Here is a 16182-nt window from a genome sequence, read left to right on the forward strand (position 1 = left end):
TTCAATTCAAGTTATTGCTAAAACTGTTAATTAATGATGTTTTTTTGCGATACTCATAGTCAGAAACCAGAGAATATAGTGCGGAGTACGATAGTCTTGTACCGCTGTTGGTCACTATATAGGAGAACCACATGCACTCAAACAGGTCGAGGCTTACTCAAGGATAAATTGTAAGCTGCTGGAGGCATGTGAAAGTAAATATGACAGTGATGTATGAAGAAGTGTTACAAAGCACTGATAACACTTGTGACGGTACCATGAAATTAGTGGCATAGACGGGGACGGCGGGAAGAGAGAGGAGGAGGAAGAGGAGTAGAAGATAGAAGGGAAGGTTGAGGAGGAAGAGGAGTAGAAGATAGAAGAGAAGGTTGAGGAGGAAGAGGAGTAGAAGATAGAAGAGAAGGTTGAGGAGGAAGAGGAGTAGAAGATAGAAGGGAAGGTTGAGGAGGAAGAGGAGTAGTAGAAGGGAAGGTTGAGGAGGAAGAGGAGTAGAAATAGAAGAGAAGGTTGAGGAGGAAGAGGAGTAGAAGATAGAAGGGAAGGTTGAGGAGGAAGAGGAGTAGAAAATAGAAGAGAAGGTTGAGGAGGAAGAGGAGTAGAAGATAGAAGGGAAGGTTGAGGAGGAAGAGGAGTAGAAGATAGAAGGGAAGGTTGAGGAGGAAGAGGAGTAGAAAATAGAAGAGAAGGTTGAGGAGGAAGAGGAATAGAAAATAGAAGAGAAGGTTGAGGAGGAAGAGGAGTAGAAGATAGAAGGGAAGGTTGAGGAGGAAGAGGAGTAGAAGGTAGAAGGGAAGGTTGAGGAGGAAGAGGAGTAGAAGATAGAAGAGAAGGTTGAGGAGGAAGAGGAGTAGAAGATAGAAGAGAAGGTTGAGGAGGAAGAGGAGTAGAAGATAGAAGAGAAGGTTGAGGAGGAAGAGGAGTAGAAGATAGAAGGGAAGGTTGAGGAGGAAGAGGAGTAGAAGGTAGAAGAGAAGGTTCAGGAGGAAGAGGAGGAGGAGGAGAAGTAATTTTTGTGCTGTTACATTATCTTCAAAAGGTAAAAAAAAAAAGTAAAAACACACGCTAAAGGGCTACACAAAACACTTGGCAGCATCACCGTAACCTTAAGAAGAACTGTAACATCTTGGGATCCCGGGAAACAGGTCCAACAGGTATTCCTAGAAAAAAGTCACTTATTTTTTGGAAACCTGAAGGAGCGTAGGAAAGTAAACCGTGGAGCGAAAGAATAAAACCGGCGGGAGCATCTTCACGAGCCGATACTTGCTGGTCATCATAGAAAGTGAACTGAGAGGCGCGTCACCGTGGAAGCCGGGAAGAATGCAGTCGTTAGAGCGGTTTTACGACGTTCACCAGAAAAGAGAGAGTTTTTATTCAAGTATTCAGTATTCACGCATTTGGGCAAGTAATTCCATTGACGGAAGAAATTTTGAGGTCGTCGGTCAAACTCATTTACCGAGGATGATTAGTTCGCAAAATGATGCACGACTCAAAGACCAAGGATGGATAGGAATGACCTGGAGGGCAATGAGAAAGGAGAAAGGAGAGAAAGAAGCATCGCGGCAAACCTTTCCTTTAATATCACACGCAGTAGGCCCTGGGAGTCAATGACCTTTCCCTCAGGCAGTAGCTTATGAGAGATAGAACCGAGTTAAAGTGTTGAGGAATCAATGGGAAATGCTAAAGCCTGAAGCACCTGAAGACCTGAGGAACACATGGTTGAAAAGTTATCTAGCCACACGCTGCCTTATTCTATAGCGATAAGGTCAAGTCGCGCAAAGACAGACAGTCGGGGCCGTATGACAGACATGCCTCGGACTGCCTCGCTGTTTAATCTCGTCTCGTGGCTCGTGCTCCTCCCGTGGATTAGTGTCTTATATAGGGGAACAAGGATGACTGTAGCGCCATAATTTTTCTTCTCCATGTTTGTCAATTATTATTCATCTTCCCATATGGAGCAACGCTTAGAGCTTTTTCATTGCTTTTTATGGCCTTCAACCGCTTCTGTTTTTGTATAAAAAAATGAGAGATGGGTAAGGCTCGCACGTTGACTGACCTTGCCTGGAAGCAAACCAGATGTACAGTGTCACAAAGATGTGGTGACTGCTAAAAATAAGGCGTAAAACGATGAGGTGAGCCATATAAAGTACTTCTAGTATAGTGATTAGTACACCTAGTTACGAGTCCGCATGCCTAAGCTCGAACCCCGGGCTGAGCAGTCGGCGCGCCGCCCACCCAGCTGTTCATTCTCCCCTACGGACAGGTCGATAAGTGGGCAGGAAGACAAACTGTGGTAACTCGGATGTTGCACTGGCCCTGTGTCTCGGAGTAATGGTTCTTACCCACCACAGGTTCAAGGGCCAGTGTGGCGGGGACGAGCACTGAGCTCACGCGCAGTTTTAGTATGCCTCCAACTTTACCTGCTGTGGTTAAGATATTGAGCTCAATAAAAAAAATTAAGCGACCCTTGCAGGAGGCCATCAAGGCTTGGATGCCAGTTGATCACTAATGTTTACAGTAATATCCCAAAATGTTGGCTGTTAACCGGCCGGGTGTGTGCACGGACGAGATCATAAAGAACTTAAAAAAAATCTGGCAAGCGCATAAGTTGTTGACGTCAGCACGAACTGCAAAAAACAGCCTAACGGTCTGTAATGATAGCGGCAGCTTGCTTTTTTACCCTCTATTTTCAGCACATGCAGCAGGTAACGTCTCGTCATAATTCAAAACGAGTATTGTAAGAAGCAGATCCAGCTTTCTTTTTCATTGAAGCGACAAGAAAATATGCACCTCACGCGAAGTTGTTTTTTGTATCAAGGTAGCGGTGCAGGCCGTCTTACTTAAGACGGCCTGCACTTTTTTACTGGAGCACACGCTATGGCTGCGCGTGGCCTCGGTGCTCATCTCTGACGCATTAACCCTTGAGCCTGTGGTGGGGAAAACACTGGGAAACACTAAAACCAGGTAGGTACATAGAAATAGATAAAAACAACGACAGACTAGTAAAACGCGTGATAGGTATATATTTAAGCATACCAGTTGCAGGGAAAGAATGAATACATATCAGTCGACTGTGGTTCTGTAGCTTCCCTTGAATTGCATGCGAATTAAGTTGTACACGAACACAGACACAAACTAACGACATTAAAAAAAAAAACACTTAAGACTCAAACAAATAAATATAAGCAGATGACAAAAAAATATAAAGACAAGGATACAGATGAGTAGATCGACATACAGATAGACAGACAGGCAGAATGACTACTAAAATTAACGTTACGCTCATTTATAAAGTACTAAAAGGGAATTGGGAGCCCACAGCATTACTCCCACAAAACCTCCCTCCACAGTTCACCCCACAGCCTCCCAGCCTAAGCACACCCAAGGGTACACGAGGAGACTACAGAGGCCTATGACTACACACTACCGGACTACTACGGCTTACACATGGCAGATCTTCACCCACGATCCCTCAGCCACATCACTCCCTTCACAGCACCTCAGCCACATCACACCATCTACAGCACCCCAGCCACACCACACCATCCACAGCACCCCAGCCACATCATACCATTCACAGCACCTCAGCCACACCACACCATTCACAGCACCACAGCCACATCAAATCACACCATTCACAGCACCCCAGCCACACCAGACCATTCACAGCACCTGAAACACACTTCTTCACACGTGCGAGGAGGATTGTGACGACGAGGACGAGGTGTGGCCGAGGGCGAGGCCGGTCAGTGACGACGCCCCACCCCACCCCCCGAGGCCCGCGATGCACCCCGGCCCCCCTCCGTCACCACCTGGTCTCGCGGGCCCTGATAACACCCCGGCGTGAGTTACGAGGTAATGGGTGACCGGATTTGGAATATTTTAAGGAAATTCTGCGTTCGTCGGGTGAGGCAACAAGACCTCTCGCCACGCTTCCCAACTCAGCCATCTCTGACTCTCCCGGTATACCCACGCTCAGCTCCCTCCGTTTTTGCTCTCCTATCCACTATCCATCCGTTTACCCATCCACACATCCACAAACACCAGCCTCCCTGTTCTCATCTGCTCCCTTCTTCACCCGAACCTCCTCCTCGGTAAATTAGCATTTCCTTCTTACTCCCTATCCATACCCCTCTTTATTTCATATTTTTCCTCACCTACATATCCACTCCATCCTTCTCCCTGCTCTCCTATTCACTCCCTTCTTCACTCCATTCTCCTCCCTCCGAATACATAAAATCCCTCCCATCACCCTCTTTGTTCCCCTATCCACTCCCCTCTCCACTACATCCTTTTCCCTTCCATACATCCACAAAAAACCTGCCTTCCACCTCTCCTGCTTATTCCCATCTCCACTCCATCCTTTTCCCCATCCACTCACTCATAAACACATGGCTCTCTGCTCTCCTATCCACCTCATTCTGATAAACTCACACCCACCTCCCTATCCACTCACCTCCTCGCGCCCTCCTCCTCCCAACTCAAATACCTCCACCTAATTCCTCCCTTCTTTTTTTCTTCTCTCCCTTCCGCTCTCTCTCTCTCTCCCGGCACACCCACCCACACCTCTCCGCCTCTCCTCGCCTCTCCACCACGGGCAAAACTGCATGCATAATTGTCTTCAGAGATGCGATTTAACATCAGGTATCGCCTTTCGCAGTCCATCACTCGGGCGATTTATCCCGCATAATGCCGGGCGGCCGGAGAGGTCCTGCATTCCTATTATGTGATCCGCGCACAACCTGCCCTCGTGTTAGCTCGCCCCGGTCAAAGATTCGTGTTTGGTGGAGTCTTGCCGTGCGTCTGTTCCGTGGAAATGCCGATGAATTGTAATAATTGTTGATGAATTGCTACGAGGTGCGTGGATTTGGAGGCTATCGTGTGTTTGTGAGTGAAAATAGCAATTGAAGAATGACTTAGGATTTTTAGTATGGTTGCTCTTCGTCTGTGTCATGGAAAACCCGATGAATGGAAATTATAGTGGATATATTTTTAAGAGCCGCGTGGATTTGAAGGTACGTGTGTGTTTGTGAGTGAAAATAGTAATTTAAGAATGACTTAGATTTTTCGTATAGTTACTCTTCGTCTGTGTCATGGAAAACCCGATGAATGGAAATTATAGTGGATATATTTTTAAGAGCCGCGTGGATTTGAAGGTACGTGTGTGTTTGTGAGTGAAAATAGTAATTGAAGAATGACTTAGATTTTTCGTATGGTTGTTCTCCGTCTGTTTAGTGGAAAACCCGACGCATTTAAGTTGTAGTTGATGAAATGATATAAGGTGCGTGAATTTGCAGGTTGGTGTGTTTCCATGTATGAAAATAATAACTGAATAAATGAATTGGGCTTTCCGTATTACTGAATCAAGTACTAATTTTGATGTTTTAAGAATATTTACTTAGATGCGAGTCATTGCGCAACTAAAATACAGCGGGAACAGCGATTAGCGGGCTTTTTTTTACCCCTTTTTTTTGTTGCCCTTGAACTGTTTCTTTAGCTGTACAAAAAAAACAAAAAAACGTCTACAATTACATTTACCTAACAAGCGCGAAAATATGCTAGTAAAATCCAGAGCTCAGTTAACGAAAGAAGGAAAGCCAGGAAGAGAAATGGTATGCAAGCCTTAAGTATCGACGCCGAGGGCAATGCTTCACTTTCTCTGCTTGTGTGTGTGTGTGTGTGTGTGTGTGTGTGTGTGTGTGTGTGTGTGTGTGTGTATTTACCTGGTTGTAGTTTTACAGGGCTTGGGCTTACGCTCGTGTGGTCCCGTCTCCGTATCTGTATTTGTCCAACTTTTCCTTAATTTGTCCAACTTTTCCTTAAATTTGTCCAACTTTTCCTTAAATTTGTCCAACTTTTCCTTAAATTTGTCCACCTTTTCCTGTGTGTGTGTGTGTGTGTGTGTGTGTGTGTGTGTGTGTGTGTGTGTGTGTGTGTGTGTGTGCATAGAAAGAATAGAAAGAGAGAAAGTGTGGGCAGAATGAAGCACACACACACACACACAAAACAAAAAACACATACAGAAGACAAGTTTTTTTTTTACAATTCCAACAATAATATGCATACAAAAATGCAAATTAGTCTCTTATTTCACGGTTACGATTTAATAGAAAGGCGAGCGTCGGAGAAGAAACCTCAATAAATCAGCACAGTCCTCCCATCCATCCATCACACACTTAGCTACCGGCAAGTATCGGCGCCGGGTATCTATTTTACAGGGAGCATCGCCGCCCCCTTCCCGCCCCGTCCCGCCGCCAGCTTCCCTTTCCCTCCACTCGCTGCGCGGCTTCGGATGTAAATCTTCGGCGCCTTTGATGGGGAGCGCCGCTGTTGATGGGTTCATACGGAGCTGCCTCTCCTCCGCACCGGGACGAGAAAGTGAAGCTCTACACTGCCGACAGCCGCCGCCTCCTCGCTTCGTACTCGGGGCGTTGTGCGTTACCTCCCAAAATGTAAGAACTTTGGGATGAATTGGACGTACCTGAATAAAAGTAAAGTATTTTTATGAATTATGTTTGTCGTTAGTAGGTTAAGAGAAGATGGCGCCACTATAAACACTTGCCTGCGCCATGACGAGCTGGAGCCGAATACCATCCAGGCCCCTCAAGCAAGCATAACGGCGCCATAGGCATAGACATAAAAAAAAAAAATGTGAATGAAATATCAAAGTTTTCTCATCATTTAATTTTTACCAACGTGAAAAGCATTTGGGAATTCAGTTTTAAAAAGCTTACCATAAGATTTTTGTGAATATTATTACTAAACACAATGTGCATCATAAAGAGCATATTGAAGCTACAAAAGCAGTACTCACCGTGGGAAAAAAATCATATTTATTTTTCTTCTGTTGGGACGTGGTGGTTGAGTGTCCTGGAAGACCGCTGTTGCTGACAGTTATCAGTCATCGAAGTGTGGCCTAGACTACCCACACGTTGTTCTGATGACTACCTATAAACCTGGACTTTAGTGAAACTCTCCAAAGAGGATTAGGAGGAGCTCCGAGGGACAGCATGAGGCAAGGAAGAATGGTGCCACTATAAAACACTTGCCTGCGCCACTAACGGTATCGGGCCGACCAATAGTCCCCATCATCAAACGTAAAAAAATAGCTTGTTACGTATTGCCGTCTAATCGCATTGAGCACCACTACAGATGCCAGAATTACGAAAAAAAGAACGAAGAACAAGAGAGGAGCAGGAAGGAAGAAAGGGATGTAAGGGGAGGGAAGGTGGAGAGGGCCGGGCCGTGGAGGTGTGGGTGTGGGTGTGGATGGTGTGGTGGTGACTGCGCCGCACAATGGCCACCTCCTCGCGCCATACTGGGAGAGTGATCGCCACGCAGCCGCACCAATATTTAACGTCCTAACTGGTGCTGTCACAACGCCTGACCCCGAGCCCCGACCAGCCATGCCCGCCGTGTGTGTGTGTGTGTGTGTGTGTGTGTGTGTGTGTGTGTGTGTGTGTGTGTGTGTGTGTGCGCGAGTGCGAGTGCGAGTCTCAGTCTCTCTCTCTCTCTCTCTCTCTCTCTCTCTCTCTCTCTCTCTCTCTCTCTCTCTCTCTCTCTCTCTCTCTCTCTCTCTCTCTCTCTCAGCCGAAAGATTTTTCAGCTGACAAGGGGAGGTTACTGCCCTCCCTTGAGCAAAGCGAAGGAAGGGTGAGGGGGCGGGGGAGGTCTCATCAATACCTATAGATCGCCTAACGAGCTCCAATCCACTCCCCGGAAGGTTACTGGCTGGCGATCAAGAGTCAAGCATGTGATCAGACAATGGTGAATTTAACCAATATCATTCCCCCCACACACACCACGTAGCTCATACTCTATAAATAGCGTTATGATGTAATGTATAGAAGTCTCCTTACATAGTGTCTGGGGAAAAAAACTCGAGCAATGCGTAAATGTGACGTTACGTGTCGCTGCTGTGTGTCAACCCAAAACTTTTATGGCTATTACCTGATTTACCATTACGTTTAAAATTTAGGAAAAATAATGAAAAAATATGTTCAATTTTTTTGACGTCCTTGTCTCCTCTTTTTTCTGATGCGAATTAATGTTCCTTAAGGCCTGTCCTGGGCACCTCCACGTCCTGCCCGCGTGCTCCTCGCCGTCATCCTCACGCCCGCCCTCATTATATTATATAAATCGTTTCATATTTTTTCCTAACGACCACAATTTTCGTTCATTTTTTGGATGAAATTTCCATTTATATATTTCAAGCATATATATATATATATATATATATATATATATATATATATATATATATTTATAAAATATATATATATATATATATATATATATATATATATATATACACATATATAAAATTTATTCAGTATAAATTCATCCATTCATCTAAGGTGACATATGAAAAATAGCCGGGCTGACAGTAGGGCTCGGCTGTCCTCCCACGGTCCTGCCGCGGCGCCACTCACAGAGAGGGCCGGGCGTCGGGGGCCGGGCGTCGGGGGAGCGTGGGCACAACACAGTCCCCGACATGCAGACACGCCGGCCACCAGGATGAAGCATCGCCACACAGCGACGCACGTACACGCTCAACACAAGCGCGCCTGGTAAGAGCGTGCTGGAGCATGCATGCAAATTGAAACCCAGGACGCGGAGGAGAGGCTGGGAGATGGAGGGAGCTTGGGGGGGAGGGGGGCAAGACAGACGGCATTCGATGTCTTACTCGGGCACGCTAAGCGGAGCGGCGCGGCGCACGCGTGTCCCCGCCGCTGATCAAAGGTCGCCCCGCTGGCACCCATTCAGGGGAAAGTTCCATAAATTCACATTAACAATAATATATTCCCGATGCCTTTTTTGTGGCGGCGATGCGATAAATTTTCTTTTTCTTTTCTTGCACTAACGATGCAACGAAACGCCTTGATGTATAAATTTAGTTTTGAATAATTGGCAGCGTGTGACTAAGCTTACTAATCTGCAAAATATGTATAATAATCAATATAAAAAACTTGCTTTTGAAGTAAAAATAAATGCATAATAATCCACTGAATTTCCCTTACATCATCACAAGATAAAGCGTAATCTCACCGGTGCCAATAGAAGTCAGTAAATAATGACACTGTTTTTTTAAGGGAGAAAAAAAGTGGGCGCAGCAGCCGGCCGGCCGGCCCCGCGTCACGCTCGCATGATGGACGGCGGACAGACGCGTCGCGGGGCGCGTGAGTGACGGACATTAAGGCTCATAACCATACACGTCCGGCCTCTTGTTTCTGGCCGCGCGATGCATGGCCGATAGGGCGGCGCGGCGGGCGTGAGGGATGCTCTCAGTGTAGTGTGTAATGGACTAATATTTCCTGATAATACCTCTCGCCCGCCTCCCCCTCACCCCCTCCTTGATACAGACGTCAGCATTAGAATGGCGAGTGTGGGGCGGCACTCACGCGAGAGGCGACCTCCCACACGGCCTACATCCATCTTCTGGCCGCGACCTGCACGAATTGGAGGCCCGGCATTCAGCCTGAAGGGGAAATTGCTACCTTCGTCGAAACACCTTGATGAGGAATTTTCGGGTCATCTTCCAGATCACACGAGTTTTCGCAGTTCGGCTCATCTCTTACTTTTCCTTGTTGCATGTCACTGATGATGACTGTCCAGTTTTTGAGAACACACACACACACACACACACACACACACACACACACACACACACACACACACACACACACTCTCACAGAATGGGGCACTGGTGCAGGAGATACAAGTCTCCTGGCGAGGGTTGGGCACGATCAAGGAACACAGGGGTCCCAGTAAGGCCTTCCAGCCCCGCCACAAAGCACCTGCACCTTCAGATTAAGACGAAGGGGCTCAGCTACTCACCGGGGGTGGAATGAGTCCTCGCAGCCGACTAATGGGGGTAATCAGGGGGCATGAAGGGTAGACAGAGGCCTGGCTGTGGCGGACCGTGTCGGGTGATGGGCGGCGGGGCGGGACAGACGACGCTCCATGTTCAGGATGGGCCGCCTCAGGTCCTCCCGCTGCAAAGACAACGATGCTGACTATTCCAGGGCCGGGCAGACAATTCACTCTATTTTTTACTTTGCCCGTTGATAAACACGTCTAATTGCGTAATGATGCTGGATGATGCTGGTGTTATGAGGTGTACAGAGACTTGAGTGCTATTCTTTTTGAACCACAATCCCATCTCTGTGCCGTGCTCCTCTGTTACCAGTCATCAATGACGAGTGGATTAACATAGTTCTAGTAAGAACAGGATTCGGACGTGTATTTGAAAATTTACACACACACACACACACACACACACACACACACACACACACACACACACACACACACACACACACACACACACAGAGTTAGTTAGTTAGTTTGTTGAGAAATACTTACAAATGTGATCTGATATTCGAAGTACAAAAGAACGAAAAAAACACACTTATTTTAATCTAAACAACAATGTATTACCTATTATATGTCCAAAGAATAAACTAAAATATCTTTCTCTGCAAGTAGAGGGTAACACATATAATCTAATTGAAAATGTTGAGCACTTCATGAATATAACCACATAATTCACTGACACATATGTCCTCATTCAGCAGGGCACTCATGTTCGTAGAGGCCACACACACACACACACACACACACACACACACTGGCCCGAACCAGATTGCAGGATCGGGCTCTGTGATCGGAGCCTCGCCGCGGACGAGCAAGGTGCCGCTTTCCTCAGCCTCGAGGCGCACTGGGCCTGTGTGGCGCGGCGAGACAATGCCCCTAACAGTGATGAGTTCTTTTCTAAGGTTCGGCCTACATCGCCGGTAGGCTTTCATGACGAAATTACCTATTGGTCGGCTCCACCTTGTTAGTGGCGCAGTCAATTATATTTATAGTGGCGACGTTCTTGCTTGGCTCATGCTGGCCCTCGAAACTTTACTGAACACGGTAGTTTGGCAGAGTGAAAGTCGTGGCGTCGGCGATGCCTCCTGTGATACTAAACTAGTCTGGTGTTGGCCGGTAGGGTACGGAAGTGATTACTGTGGCTTCCTATTCGCATATGCCTTCAACCTTGCCTCTAACTGACGATTTCCTCAAACTGTCACAGAGGCATCAAACTGGCACGTGCAACATTCTCACAGCAGCCCTCACATTCCACCCTACTGTCACGGCAATGTATAGATCCTCACAACACATAAAACAGGTGTGATCTGGGCCCGTGGCAGGAAACAGTTAAGTTGCTGACAGCTTATCTAACCGATGCACCTCTTTCCGCGGTACAGAGTTCAATGTGTTCTTGGGAAGTTATTAATCTGGATGGTGTTCTGTATCATCATATAAGAGAATAAGAATAAAAATAAGAATAATCGTCTACGGGACTGTTGAAACAATTACCATGATGGACTTAGCAATGCGAATACGTATAGCTTCCGACCCTTTGCTGTTTGGGTCTTGAGGGATTAACAGCATCGCAAAGCAGCTTCCGACAGCTCAATTCTCCCTTCTCTAAGCTTTAATTGTAACTAATGAATGTTGTCATGATCCGCCTGTTGATGACTGCTTTATAAAGTTTTCCGCCTTCAGCACTTCTCCAACCAGTAGAAAGAAAAAAAAATAGTTACTCCTAGAAATGGCTAGTGAAAGGAAAATGATTCATGAGATAATAAGTTACGTCGCTGTGTTCTGCCTGAAACGGACAAAGTGGCGTTCATAATGAGTCGCGGCACAAACTTACACGTTCATTGATGTCTTGACAGTGACCAAGAGCCTACGTAGCAAACTAAGAAGCGAGATGAAGCGGCGAATCGCGAGTTAAGATCTTAATAAATTTGTTTTGGGGACTGTTAGCAGATAAGACTGACATTATTACTACTTTCTCTGCCGCAGGGGAAAGTTTAAACAATCCATGGTTGATACATTTGGACTTTGTGAACTAAAAAGCGCGATGAAGCGTCGAATCGAGGGTTAGAATCAAAGTAAATCTGCTTGAGGGTTGTAAACAGATGAAGGCTAACATTATAACTACTTTCTCTGCTGCAAGGGAAAGATTAAACACTCCATGACTGTGATATTTGGACTTGTTCATCTAAAAAGCGAGATGAAGCGTGTGTGTTAAAACTGAAGAATATAAATCTGCTTGTGGGTTGTAAACAGATAAAGACTAAAATTATCACTACTTTCTCTGTCGCACGGGAAGATATAACACTCCATGGTTGTAATATTTGGACTAGTGAACTACGAAGCGAGATATAGCGGGGAAATCATGTGTTAAAATCGATGTGAAATAGTTTGGGGGATGTAAAGAGATAAACACTACCACCATTACAACTTTCTCTGTCTCACGGGAAGATATAACACTCCATGGTTGTTGGACTCAGTGAACTAAGAATCGAGATGAAGCGGCGAATCGTGGGCTAGAATCTAAGTAAATTTGCTATTGGGTTGTAAACAGAGAAGACTAACAACATTATTACTACTTTCTCGGTTGCAGGGAAAGGTTCAACACTCCACGGTTGTATCACTTAAACTCATTCATTCTTAGGGACCTCCACTCTTCAGCCAGTGGTCGAGTAGCGTTCGTTCATTAAGGAACGTCGAGGAGGGAACACGCAGCCCTGGGTAACGGAGGACGTGAGGCGACGCTTCTGGTCACTGGCCGGCGTGGCTCTCAATGGCAGGATGGTGAGGGAGGCGAGAGATGCGACGCCGATGAGAACATAATATTACCACTACTACCACTACCACCAGAGAGAGAGAGAGAGAGGTATGGAGATGACGCTGGCAGGACGGACAAGGAGGCGAGGAGATATGACGCCGATAAAAACAAAATATTACTACTACTACCCCTACAACCAGAGAGAGAGAGAGAGAGAGAGAGAGAGAGAGAGAGAGAGAGAGAGAGAGAGAGAGAGAGAGAGAGAAGAGAGAGAGAGAGAGAGAGAGAGAGAGAGAGAGAGAGAGAGAGAGAGAGAGAGAGAGAGAGAGAGAGAGAGAGAGAGAGAGAGAGAGAGAGAGAGAGAGAGAGAGAGAGAGAGAGAGAGAGAGAGAGAGAGAGAGAGAGAGAGAGAGAGAGAGAGAGAGAGAGAGAGAGAGAGAGAGAGAGAGAGAGAGAGAGAGAGAGAGAGAGAGAGAGAGAGAGAGAGAGAGAGAGGCTTATGGGTTCCAGTTGTGCGTGATGGATGGCAGGCGGACGGCGGGCGAATGAGTGGTCACTGATATTAATTGTTTCTGAACGCTTCATTTCTCATTACCGCAGATAAGGGCGCACAGAGAAGCGCGCCGGGGAGCCTCTGCCGACCACTGCGCTGAGATGGTCGCTACGGCGGGCTCCATTAGAGGGAGAATCGGCCAAAACATCATCGCTTCACCTGGGCCAAGACGGAGCCGGAGTTGGTTGGGCGAAGTGAGAAAGGAGGAGTAGAGTGAAGGAGGGAGGGAAGGGAGGGAAAGAGGGAGGTAGGAGGCGCGAGATCACTTCCTGGGTAAGCCTCGGATGACTTAATTAACCAGCATGCAAATTTCTCCATCGTCTTGTAATGCAGGCTGTCGTGATGGTCCCGATACGCGGTTAATCTGGCGCGCTATCGGTAAACCCCTGTAAAGACGGGCTAATAGGTGGTGGTGGTGGTGGTGGTGGTGATGCGTGTCTCAGGTATGGTGGTGGTGGTGGTGATGGGAGAAGCTATTTTTTTTCTCTCTCTTAATCATTGATAGAGGGAGAAAGGAAGAGTGTTACTTTAGATAGCACGGAACGGAGAGGTAAGACAAGAGGTATTTAACAGATGTATGGTGTAGGTAGGTAGGTAGGATTTATTTTTTATCTTGCTTTTTCTTTATTTCCATCTTTTTCCCTTTTTTTTGGTCTGTTTCTTTATTTCTGTCTGTCAGTGGATCATTTTGTCCGTCTATTTGTCTGTCTGTCTTTATCTTTCTCCTCTTAACTGTCTTCCCATATTTATTTTTTATTTTTACTCTATTTCTTCGCCCCGTGTCTGCTTGTGTGTATCAGTGATTCTTTTTGTCTGTCCAGCTCTTTTTATTTATTCTCTCTCTCTCATCTGAACCATGATTAATGAACCAATTTTCTGCCAGACTCACTTTAGTATAGACCGATCACAACACGGACGAGACAATTAAGTGTGTGTGTGAGAGAGAGAGAGAGAGAGAGAGAGAGAGAGAGAGAGAGAGAGAGAGAGAGAGAGAGAGAGAGGGAGAGAGAGAGAGAGAGAGAGAGAGAGAGAGAGAGAGAGAGAGAGAGAGAGAGAGAGAGAGAGAGAGAGAGAGAGAGAGAGAGAGAGAGAGAGAGAGAGAGAGAGAGAGAGAGAGAGAGAGAGAGAGAGAGAGAGAGCACAGAAAGGGAGAGAGAAAAAAAAGAAAGGAGACCAACCACAAGGGAGGGAAGGAGGGTAGAAGTGAACGAGTGAAGGAAGGAGTGAGCGAGGAAGGAAAGTAAAGTGGACGAGGGAGGAAAGGAGTAAGCGAGGGAGGAAAGGAAAAGTGTAGAGAAGGGAGGGAAGAAGTGAGCAAGAGAGGAAAGGTGGGGAAGGACTGGACAACGGAGAGCTGGACACACACTGGTCGGCCTGGAGAGAGATAACCGCCTCGTTACGCTCATCATGCCATCATTGTCTTGTCCAGGCTGCCCCTTCCCTTTCCCTGCCTCGCCGCCTCTCCACCAGCGTTACCATATTATCGTATTCATAACATCGCATTTACCAGTTCTAGGCCCCAAAACTCTCCTACCGACACAGATAACGAGATTTCAGTTAAAGTTATCGATAAAAGCGTTACTTATTGGTGTTTGTTTGCGATAGCTGTGAGTCAGAAACCGGAAAATACAATGTGCTGCGTGGTTGAGTACGATAATTTTGCAACGCTGGCACGACACTACCCTGACACAAATGCACTAGTATATACACATGTTGGCCCAGAAAAGCATTAAGGTCGTTTTGCCGGGTTCTATTGTCTATGGTTGCTTTGGTGTGGTTTTAGAAGTAATTGGGGGTAGGTTTGTAGTTTCAAGGGACATTCATGGAAGGAAAAAAAGGTTAGGTGTGAGTATCTTGTGGTGACTGGCGTGTGTTTGGAGAAGGGGGCGTGTGTGTGTGTGTGTGTGTGTGTGTGTGTGTGTGTGCCAAAATCTACATATCTAGTCAATTAGTGCACAACCCACGTTTCTATTGGCAGCGCACCGCAGCACACCTGTTGCAAAAGAATTAAGGCGCTGGGGCTGATGCTCATTATATTAAGGTAAAATTACATTACATTCATTAAAGGATTGAAGTAAAGAATTCAACACAAGGTCCATTAACTAAGGACATAAATTCACCTCTCCTGCAACAACGGATCTCTGAATCAACGAGGTTAGTGCGTGATACGGAAGGAGACACGATTACTTGCATTCCTTTGTCATTGTTTTACTGAAGCTTCCTTTAGACTCGGAGCAGAGGAGGCTGGGTTATCTCGGAGAAAAGGATGGTCACAGACGGGAATGTCGGTAACAGCCAAACAGATGCAGGTCACAGGTGTCACAAAGGAAAGGAAACGTTATAGAAGAAATCACTGAAGAAAGTTTTGGGGGAAGAGACAGTGAGTCTCTCGGAGGAAGAAGTGGTGAGTGCCAGCATGAAAATAGGTTATCGATGGAGCACAGCAGAGAAAACATACTTCTATAGATAAAAAGGTAAAAGTGCAATAAATAAAAAAGATAACATGAAACTTCACTTACTTACTTTAGGTAACTCAATGATGCATAAACAATGTAAGCACACCTCCCCCAAGGTAGACCGAGGTAGAGGGTATGTGCACGTTTAGCAAAGTCATGTTTCTAGGAGTAAAAAAATATGAAAATGTCCAAAATGATCAAGGCTGTTACTTTCTACATTCCCCAAACGGCTGCACACTCGGGGAAAGAAAACAACACAAGCCATAAACTTCGCAAAGGAAACTACACCGCTAAGGGCATGCAGGTCTGAAAAAGATACAGACACGCGTCGAGTGACCCCAAGATACAACAAGACCTTCAGGAACTTGCATCAAAGGCCGCGCACTGACTAACTAGCTGGCCGCGAACGTGATGAACGGCGTATCAGATGATTTGGCAAGTCAGACCCAAGGAAATGAATTATGAGCCTGTATATTCTTAGGGGAGTTTAAGGAGGAAAGAAACGGGTGGGGAGAATCCAACGTAACACTCATATTGAAGTGATGAAC

At 46.2% G+C, this 16182-nt stretch overlaps 1 long non-coding RNA gene across 3 annotated transcripts in view; it reads right to left on the reverse strand.

Moving 5' to 3' along the window:
- LOC127009503 (uncharacterized) overlaps positions 1-16182 on the reverse strand; it is a 63882-nt gene that overhangs the window by 19131 nt on the left and 28569 nt on the right. For 2 of the 3 annotated variants that reach the window (XR_007762024.1, XR_007762022.1), the window contains exon 2: positions 9835-9992. This is a non-coding gene — a long non-coding RNA (uncharacterized LOC127009503). Of the gene's footprint in view, positions 1-6116; positions 6479-9834; positions 9993-16182 lie in introns of those variants that run through there. The other variant, XR_007762023.1, reaches the window with a different exon arrangement.

Source organism: Eriocheir sinensis, chromosome 41 (assembly GCF_024679095.1).
Source record: "Eriocheir sinensis breed Jianghai 21 chromosome 41, ASM2467909v1, whole genome shotgun sequence".
Taxonomy (NCBI): Eukaryota; Metazoa; Arthropoda; class Malacostraca; order Decapoda; family Varunidae; genus Eriocheir; species Eriocheir sinensis.